Source organism: Neovison vison, chromosome 10 (genome assembly GCF_020171115.1).
Source record: "Neovison vison isolate M4711 chromosome 10, ASM_NN_V1, whole genome shotgun sequence".
NCBI lineage: Eukaryota > Metazoa > Chordata > Mammalia > Carnivora > Mustelidae > Neogale > Neogale vison.
The window spans coordinates 48,428,896-48,439,956 of record NC_058100.1 but is presented as its reverse complement, the minus strand read 5'-3'; the positions used below and the strand labels follow the sequence as shown (position 1 = coordinate 48,439,956).

The 11,061-nt window shown below is 40.7% G+C and overlaps 1 protein-coding gene across 6 annotated transcripts in view; it reads right to left on the bottom strand.

The window, feature by feature from the left end:
* Positions 1-11,061, bottom strand: part of CACNA1E (calcium voltage-gated channel subunit alpha1 E) — a 339,348-nt gene that overhangs the window by 138,384 nt on the left and 189,903 nt on the right. The window lies entirely within an intron of this gene.

Genomic DNA, 11,061 nt, shown 5'->3' with positions numbered 1-11,061 from the left:
CTGCTCAGCAGAAAGGCTGCTTCTCCCTCTCTCTGTCCCTCCACCTCTGCCCCTCCCCACTCACTCTCTCTTTCTCTCAAATAAATCAGTAAAATAAAAACAAAATAAAAAAGTCACCTATTTAAAAATCATTGACCAACATTACTTATACTGTGTTAAAATTTTAACACAAAGTTGTGAAACTGATTAAAGTTCACTGTAATCAGTGAACTATTACTATTTAATTATTTTTAAGCCTGCCAGTGAGGACACAGAAAAAAATAGAACTCTCATATATATTGCCAGCAGGAATGTAAAATGGTATACAGCCACTCAGAAGACAGATTGACAGTTTCTTATAAGACTAACCATGCACTTCCCATGTGACCCAGCAATTGCACTCTGGAGCCTTTATCCTGAGAAAAGAAAACTTGTTCACACAAAAGTCTATGCAGATATCTTTGTGGTAACTTGATCTGCAATAGCTCAAAACTCAAAACAGCCCAAATGTTCTCCAAGGGGTGCATGGTTAGACAAACTGGGGTACCTCTGTGACATGGAACACTATTCAGAATTAAAAAGGCATGAACTACTGTTACTTGGAACCATCTGGGTAGATTTCAAGGAAATTATGTTCGGTGAAAAAGCGGACCATTTCAAGAAGTTACATACTGTATAATTCTATTTATAGAACATTCTGAAAATGACAAAATTAGAGAGATGGAGAACAGATTAGTGGTTCCAGGGGTTGTGAGGACTGGGTAAGGGTCCGTGGTGTGGTTATAGAGGGAGAGTTTTGGGGGTTTTCTCATTCCTTTCTGAAGCCCTATACTTCTTTGTCTTTGACCTGGTCTTTGTCTATGACCTGGTGCTTTCATGATCTCCCCTTGACCCATCTTGATATTCTAACTCTTTAATGGTTAATGTTTTTTTTCTTTTCTAGATGCTTTCTATAGATAACCTTACCTATTTTTACCATTTTCTCTATCATGTCCTGATAGCACATCACATCTTTTCTCTCTCTGTTCTTAAAACACAGATACTGGCTAATCCCGTCTACCTGCTTGGCCCTCATGGACCTCAAATTCTGTTTGATATTGAATGCATCTCCCTCCCAGAACAAAAGCTTTTCTTTCTCTTTCCTCTGGTATTCATCTCAATTCCTAGGATTAAATTTCTCCAAGACATTGACAACTGAATCTGGGGATACCCTCTGCCATCCTCCTCCATGCATTCCAGCCAATCACTCCCCACCACCTGACAATTCCACCACCTGAAATCTTCACCTGTTTTCTCTTTACTTTTCAGTCAACAGTGCTTGACTACAGACCCCATCTAAAATTCAAAACTAACTCAAGTTTTGTCTTTTATTTTTTATTAATGAATTACGGCAGTGTATTTTTTATTTTTACAAATTCAAATGTATCCATTATTTTCTTAATGACTTACAAATTTGCATCACACTTAAAAAAAAAAAACTTTCTCCCTTGAAGAATTTTAAATTGTGCATAATCTCTCTGAATCCTTTTACGATTTAATTTAACAGTACACACATTTTTAAATAATAGCTCCACCTTCAATTTTTCTGGTGTGAGATATGGGAACTGGGGATCTAACCTAATATTTCTCTTTTCAGGTGCTGGACAGGTGTTAGTGCCACTTGTCAAATAATTCATTTTTACTAATTTGAAATGACACATGTACACTATTGTAAATTCATATATATGTTTGAGTCTCCCTTTGGTCCTTCTATTCCTATATCATACCACACTGTTTCAATTACTATTGCTTCAGAATATAATTTACTACTTGTGGGAAAAGATCCCGATCCTCATTGTTCTAAGAAATGTCCTGGTTATTCTTATATACATAAGTGTTCAAATAAATTTCAATTTAGTAAAGTGAAAATCTCATCTGTGTTTATCAATATTACATTAAAGTTAAAGACTAAAGTAGGGGAAAGAAGGATCTCTGTAATTTGAAATATTCCTTTTCAAGAACAGGGTTGGCCTTTCAATTACCTAAATGAAAACAGACAGCAATTGGGATATGCTCATATTGGAACTCAAGCTTCACAAGTGCCCAACTTCTTGTTTGCTCTGTTCTCTGCTACATAGGCATCTAGAACACTGGCTGGCATAAAACAGAAGCTCATTTGTTGAAAAACTGAGCAAGTGAAAACATGAATCCATTATTTAGGCAATAGGAAACCATAAATAGCTAAGATATACAAATAACATAATTAAATGTCTAGTTTAGAAGAACTGCTTTGATGATGGACAGGGGCTGGAGTAGAGTAAGGAGAGCATTTAAAGAGACAGTTGCTATCATATGATCTCCCTGATATGAGGAAGTGGAGATGTTTGGGGAGTAGGAAAAGAATAAATGAAACAAGATGGGATCGGGAGGAAGACAAACCATAAGAGACTCTTAATCTTACAAAACAAACTGAGGGTTGCTGGTGGGGGGGGGGGTTCCGGAGAAGGGGGTGGGGTTATGGACACTGGGGAGGGTATGTGCTATGGTGAGTGCTGTGAAGTGTGTAAACCTGGCGATTGACAGACCTGTACCCCTGGGGATAAAAATACATTATATGTTTATAAAAATAGAAAAAAAAGAAAAAGACAGTTGCTATCATCATGGATATAGTTCATGAAATCTTTCAAGGGTAGAACCAGTAGGTCTTAAGGAGTGATCAGATGCAGAGAATAAGCAAAAAAAAAAAAAAAAAAAAAAAAAAAGTATTAACTAAGGTTATGGTCTTGGATAATGAATGTGATAAAAGGTAACAGGTGGAGAGTGTGGGGAGATAATGAGTGGAGGGTGGGAGAATGAGAGAATGAATTCAGTTTAGAGCATCCTGAATCTGAGTTGTGTAAGGGATACTTCAGCAAAGAGGTCCCCCTTTGGAGCCCAGTGGCAGGCAGGTAAATTAAATCCAGGTTTGTCTGTTATCAAAGATATGTCTCGGACATTATTTCACATTATGTTATTCTATGTTATTCTATATTATTCTCTGAAAAACAGAGAAGTAAAATGAGATTTTTAGATGGAAACACTCTTGAAATAGGTTTAAATATAGTGTACAAGTATGCAATATAGTGTGTGTTGTGCAAGCTGAATTCAGAATGGTACAGTCATCTGCTGGGTCCTGAAGTTCTTCATGGAAGGACGAAAACTGAACAGTAGTACAGGCATGCATGGAACATGGATACACAGTATCATGTACATGTGTGAAAATATGTATATGAAAAACTACGTATAGAAATGCATATATAGCGTGTGTCTGTATGGCATGTAGAGATGTGCATATGTACGTGCACACACACATAAATGAAGATATCAAAGTATTAGAAGGTGAATCTACACTAAATTAGTTAAGGTATGGCAGAGGAGGTAACAGGATTGTTCAGAGACCTAGAAACTTGACCAAGCAAAAGTAACGATCAAAACCCTAGAGGAGAAAAACACAGGCAGAAACCTCTTTGACCTCAGCTATAGCAACTTCGTACTAGACATGCTGCTGGAGGCAAGGGAAACAAAAGCAAAAATGAGCTATTGGGACTTCATCAAGTTAAAAGCTTCTGAGGTGCCTGGGTGGCTCAGTCGGTTAAGCATCTGCCCTCCATTCAGATCACCATCCTAGGGTCCTGGGATGGAGCCTCATATCAGGCTCCCTGCTCCGGGGGGAACCTGCTTCTCCCTCTCCCTCTGCCTGCTGCTTTTGCTGCTTGTGCAGTCTCTCTCTCTTTCTATCAAATAAATAAAATCTTTTTTTAATAAAAAAGATAAAAAGCTTCTGCACAGTGAAGAAAACAACAAAAATAAAAGGCAGCCTCCAGAGGAAAATATATTTGTAAATGACATATCTGATAAAGGGCTAGTATCTAAAATCTATAAAGAACTTGTCAAACCCAACACCCCCAAAAACAAATAATCCAGTTAAGAAATAGACAGAAGAGGGGTATCTGGGTGGCTCAGTAGGTTGGGCGTCTGTCTTTGGCTTGGATCATGATCCCAGGGTCCTGGGATTGAGCACCACATCAGGCTCCCTGCTCTGCATAGAGCCTGCTTCTCCCTCTCCCTGCCGCTCTGCCTACTTGTGCTCTCCCCACCCCATCAAATAAATAAATAAATAAATATTTTTAACACAAAATGGATAGAAGACATGAACACTTTTCCGAAGACCTCCTAATGGCTTAAAGACACATGAAAAGATGCTCAACATCACTCAGCATCAGGGAAATGCAAATCAAAACCATGATGAGATACCACCTCACATGGTCACAATGGCTAAAATCAACAATAGGTGTTGGGGAAAACTCAGAGAAAGGGGAACCTTCTTGTACTGTTGGTAGGAATGCAAACTGGTACAGCCACTCTGGAAGACAGTTTGAAGTTTCCTCAAGAAGTTAAAAATAGGGGTGCCTGGGTGGCTCAGTGGGTTGGGCCTCTGCCTTTGGCCCGGGTCATGGTCTCAGGGTCCCGAGCTCTCTGCTCAGCGGGGAGCCTACTTCCTCCTCTCTCTCTGCCTGCATCTCTGCCTACTTGTGGTCTCTCTCTCTGTCAAGTAAATAAATAAAATCTTAAAAAAAAATGAATAAATAAAATCTTTAAAAAATAAAAAAAGTTAAAAATAGAACTACCCTAGCAATTCCACTACTAGGTATTTACCCAAAGGATACAAAAATACAGATTTGAAGGGGTAACTGCACCCCAATGGTTACATCTGCATTATCAGTGATAGTTGAACTACGGAGAGAGCCCAACTGTTCACCGACTGATTAGAACGTATTATGATAAGTGAAATAAGTCAGTCAAAGACAAATACCATATGATCTCCCTCATATGTGGAATTTTAAAAATTTTTATTTCAATTAATTAACTAATATAGTGTATTATTAGTTTCAGAGGTAGAGTTTAGTGATTCCTTGGCTGTGTACAACACTCAGGGCTCATTACATCACATGCCCTCCCTCATGCCCATCACCCAGCAGCTACCCCATCTCCCTACCCACCTTCCCTCCAGCAACCCTTAGTTTGTTTCCTATAGTTAAGAGTCTCTTACGGTTTGTCTCTCTCTCTGATTTTATCTTAGCATATGTGGAATTTAAGACAGAAAGCAGATGAACATAAGGGAAGGGGGAAAAGAAAAAAAGAAGAGAGGGGAACAAGTCATAAGAGATTCTGAACTTGGGACACCTGGGTGGCTCTGTCAGCTAAGCATCTGCCTTCAGCTCAGGTCGGGATCCCAGGGTCCTGGGATCGAGTCCCGTATCAGGCTCCCTACTCAGCAGGGACCCTGCTTCTCCTTCTGCCTGACATTCCTCCTGCTTGTGCTCTCTCTTTCCCTCTTTCTCTGACAAATAAATAAATAAAATATTGGGGGAAAAAAAGAAGAGACTCTTAACAATAGCAAACAAACTGAGAGTTGATGGAGGGAGGTGGGGGGGGATGGGTTAGATGGGTACACTAGAGGGTACTTCTTTTGATGAGCAATGGGTGTTGTACATTAAGTGATAAATCACTGAATTCCACTCCAGAAACCAATATTGCACTGTATGTTAACTAGGTAAAATTTAAATTTAAAAAATTCCACATGCAAAAAATTCAAGAGATAATGGGGGCATTTTTATATTTGGCCCTTGCCGCAACATCATCAAAAAGGCACATAATGAAATCCCAATGTATTTGTCCGAATATCTCTATACAAATGGTGAGTCCATGTAGAACAGTACCTTTTTCTGATTATGTCTCTTGATAGTCCTACTTACTGATTTCTCTATTTTGTTTTCGTTAACACTTCAACACTGCCCCCCACCCCCGATGTTGTTCTTTCTGGATGTGATTGCTAGCTTTGATCACAGCAGAACCCCACACTTTCAGATTTACGACTTAGGGCATAATACTTACTCGCTTTGAGTTTTACTCTCCTTCTTTGTAAAATAATGATAATACACTTCCTAGCACCATTGTGAGAATCAAACAAATGAAAACATATGGAATGCTTTCTAAGTGAAGTGCCCTACATTTAAAAAGAATAACCATTTTAGTCTTTTTCTGCTTCCAACAGACTGAGTTGCCCACAATTCCCAATATGATGACAACTTTATGCTTTAAAAGCAATTATTCTGCAAATAATGCTACATATGATTTTTAAAAAGGTTAATATGGTTAATATATTTGCTATACAAATAGACCTTTTATGTTCATATGAAAAAAGATAAACATACCAATAGAAATGTGGGAAAAGGCCATAATCAGTAACTTTAAAAAATGTGAGTAGCAATAACTATGTGAAAAACAAAGAAAAAAAAAAAAAACGGTCAGTGTGAGTTGATGACTTTGTGTAGAAGACGCTGGCAAAGGCCATCGCTTTCCAGAGAAAACAGCCTCTCCAGGCTTCTACCTGGATCTCCAGTCCCAGTGATTATGCTCCTTACTTTTAAGATAACAGAGTCTTCCTTCGTCTCTGCAATACTTTTCTCCAAGAGGTCACAGGGAGTATGGCATCCTCTAAGAAGGGCCTGGTGTTAACTGGATTTCCCTTCAACTCAGCAATTACTTACTGAACCCAAGAACAAGGCACTGGGATATTAGGAAAGATCCAATTATGTGGAAACCCATCTCTAGCATAGGAAACAAAACCTAACAGGGGACAGGGACATTCATAGCTCCAATACACTCCCCTCACTAACCATGAAGCCTTAGGCAAGACTCTAGGTCTCTCAGCCTCCATTTTCTCATTTATAAACTGGGGTTAACAACAGTACCTTACTCCCAAGGCTGTTATAAAAAGTAATTGAAATAATGTATATAAAGTACTTGGCATAGTACCAGGCAGATGATGAGCTTTCAATAAATGTTAGCTCTTGTCTTCAGTGTTATTAAGTTCTATAACAAAATTGCATGTTATTATGAGTAATAGGTTCTATAATGGATAGGTACATAGTGTTATGAGAATATATGAGAGAAAGATTTTGATCCTAACTGAAGAAAGGGAGGAGGGGTATGGACCTGGAAAGATCTCATGAAACAGGTCAAAGTAGGAAAAGGTTGTGAGGGCAAGAATTCAACAAGGAAAACGAAGGGGACAGGGGCCTACTCTAGACCACAGGAGCAGAGGGTAGAAAGTCCAGGGCATTTTGAAGAAACTGTAAGAAGAGGAGTCTAAGGAAATGGCCACACATGGGGTACAAGAATATGGTCCACTGGTCTGACTCCTCCCAGCAGCGTGCCATAGTCAGTCAGCCCTACCAGTGGTATCCGACACCATCTTAGTTCATGCTAATTGACTCAGTGGGGTTACTAGGTAGGTAAGAAGAATGACTCTTTCCTAGTCCCACCTACTGAGGTGTAGACCAGGTTCTGGAAAGAAGAATCTGCCACTAATAGCTAACACAGATTAAGTTTTTTTTTTTTTTTTTAAGAATTTATGTGTTTATTTGACAGAGAGAGACAGAGAGAGGGGGAACCCAAGCAGGGGGAGTGGGAGAGGGAGAAGCAGGCTTCCCGCTGAGCAGGGAGCCTGATGCAGGGCTCGATCCCAGGACCCTGAGATCATGACCTGAGCCAAAGGCAGACGCTTAATGACTGAGCCACCCAGGTGCCCCAACACCAATTAAGTATTAACTCTCTCCAGGTACTACACACTTAACATGCAAGACTTGATTTAGTTTTCCCAACAATCCTACATGGCGGAGACTTTTTTAGCATTGGGTAATTTAAGGGTATGAAAATGTGAAGTGATTTGCCTAAGGTCATAAAGATAACAAGTGATACAGATGGGATTCAAACCCATATATCCTGTGTAGGAGTCTACATATTTTACTACCAAGCTACACCTATTGTGCAGAGGGAAAAATGTACTCTGGACAGGGAGCCAGAGAACCTAGGTTCCAGTCAAGATCTGCCACTAACTAGCTATCTATAACTTGAGCAAGTTGCTTCACTTTTTGTTCTCATTTCTTCATCTGTAACACAGGGGCCAGATATAAGCTTCACTTACAGCCCCTTCTACCTCAAATAATTTGTATCACACTCTAAGATACCATTCTGGCGACTGATACCGAACAGTGTCTTGGGGAAATGCAGATGCTTCCAAGAAGCTCTCATGGCTTTGTATGTGACTTTCATGGTCATACAACTCATCCAGGAGAGTGTTATCCTAGTCATGGAGGGACTACAAATACTACTCTGGGTTATTACCTGTGTTGAACATGAAACCTCTGTCTGAAGGACTGGAAAGTTCTACGTGTCTTGCCAGCCACCAAGTGTCCCTCCATTTCCACCAAGATTTGTCATGCTAAATGCTGGATAATTTCCTTCCAAAAAGGACATTTACTATACGCAGGATGTGTTTAACAGAATTGGTGCTAGGGCCTGGCAGACCTCATCCCAAATTCTGAACCTGCTGCTTAAAAGCTTTGTGAGTGTAGGCAAATTACCAAACCTCCCTCTCAGTTGCCCTGTCCATAAAAGAAGACAGTAATACCTCATGGGGTCATTGTGAGGATTAAATGAAACAACCTGTCTCATGACATTGACACAATCTTCAATGCACAGCACAGTCTCAATAAATTATAGACCCTCCCAGGCAAAAAGAAAAAAAAAATCCACCTGAAACGAACACTATGCTACTGCTACAAACTAGCCAACAGGTGTAAGGCGTGTTATGTTTTCTCAGATTCAACAGATCCAGAACATACAACCTTTCCCTCAAAAGCTTTGTCCTGTATTCTCTACTAGCCACGTGGCAGCTCAATTCAGAAATCCAGAAGCAGTCCAAGAGACTTCCCTCGTATTTCTGCCCCCAGCCCACACGCAGACACACCCACACAGTCACCAAGTCCGCACGCACATCCTGCATCACCGACACCTTTTGGCCCATCCTGTCCACTGCCACGCCACTGTACCCCTTTGGGCCTCGTTGCTTCTCTGCTTTACTCCTGAAGTACCTCCTTGCCTCCAGGCTTGTTTCTCTATGTATTTCCTGCCGGATGATCATCTTCAAGCAGAAACTGGTCATCTTGAGAACCTCCCACAAGCTTCTGGAATCAGGTTTAAACTCATCAGCTTCACTCATCTGATCAACCCTTCGTGACAAGCCTCTGCCTTTGCCTCTAGTTTCTTCTCCTCTACCGTCACTCAAGTCACTCAGAATGGCCTTCTGTATCTTCTTAACTACCCACCTGCTAGGATGTCCTCCCTTTTTCCTCTAGCCAACCATTACTTATTCTTTCAAAATATATATCAATGGCAACTTCTTCATTTGGCCTTGACTGATCCTCTTCCTTCTAATTTAAATGCTCAACTTTTGCTGTCTCTCCACCTAGACGACAAGTTCCTTGAGGGTAATAGCTCTCTGCCTTGGTCTGGTATCCTTGGTTTCTAGTAGCAGATGACCTACACCAAGAGCTCAGTTAACACTGGATGCATGAATAAATGAATTTCTACAGTTGATTCCAGGGTCAGAACCTGGCAGGAAAATTACTGTGCAGTTCACCTACACACAAGTAAGGTCTGGGAAATACTCAGGTGCCAGCTTCTAACTCCAAAGAGAAGTGAGGGCATGGGATTCAGGAGATGAAAAGTTTAATACTGAAGGTACATTTGTTGGTGTCTTCCTTGTGGACAGGACCTAGGTCCTATTCACTTTTATGTTTTTAACAATGCCCTGTAAGATAGTAGGCACTCAAATATGCAAGATATATATATATATATATATATATATTCAAAAAATATGATATATATTAATATTATATAAATAGCTTTTGAAAGCGCTAAAATTCTGGATCTCCTTGAACTGAGATTCCATGACATGTATTTTGAATTATTTCCTTAATATATCTATAATCTCCTTATTTTATTTATCTTTGTAATCTCAGTCTGGCAAAGTGTCTACTGCATTGCAAATATTCAATAAACATTTATGAAATTGCACTAAATCGTCAAACCCACTCAGCAAATGAGTCTGGTGTCAAGACAGACAGTCAACTGTCACTTTGCTTGTCATGAGAACCATTCCATTCACATAAAAGATGCAACCAGAAGAATTCCTCCTCTAATACAGAAAGCTCACCCCCTCCCAATAGTCCTTAGGGCAAGAGGACTGGGAGAGCATGTCCTGGCATTTTCTACCTTGTATGTACCAGGTCATGTTGTTTACATGAAGACCAGTGTGTGTGAGTGTGTGTGTCCATGCATGTACAGATTAAAACCAGGGTGATATTCTAGGCTAACCCTTGGCCAGCCTTTTTCTAGTTGTGCCACATTGAGTGCTATTGAAAATGGAAGAAAAGGAGCTTTGAAAATGATGGCTTGCTTTGTATACCTGAGGTTTCTAATTGCTCCCCGTGTGCATCTGTAAGCAGTCTCTGGCCTGGCTGTCCCCGTCCTAGTTTGGAGACAATACAACTACTCCCCTAAGCTCACCTGCTCCTCTCTCCAGAAGCCCTGGGAGTAATAGACAGAGGCAACAGGCTAGCTCAGGGTCATTGTCTGTTTGTGTGAGCCTTCTGCCCTGCAGCCCTGTGCTTATGCAGCCCTGGTTTGTTTCCATGGAGACGGGAAGCTCTGCTTCTCTTCAAGCTTAAGCTAATGGTTTTTATCAAATCCCATTTCCTCTGAGACTAGTAAAAATGCTGCAATGCTTCTATCCATACTTCCTCTTTAAATACACCGAAGCTGACTGCCCTCCTTTCCCCAAATCCCCTGCCCCGGAGATGGGAGCCTCAGCCATTTCCACACTGAGTATGCAGTGGGCCAGGAGGGCTGGCATAGGCTATCTGCCCCCTCTCGCCAAGAACCCTCTTGTCATTTGCCGACACAGGGGCTCCTCCTTCCACTGCCTTCGTTCTCTGCTTTAGGAAAGCCTTGGGTACATAATATTTGAACTGCCCACAGGGCACAGGGAACATGTCCCCTGGAAATAAAACCTCCCAAGCTTTTCTCTGGCTCTCAAGCACAAATCCCAACCAAACACTTACTCCAAAGAGAAAGCCAACATCCCCTCCAGAGGGATGTGAGAACCAGACCAAGCAGAAGGGAGCATCCTTGGCCTCTTTATACATAGAACTAGCC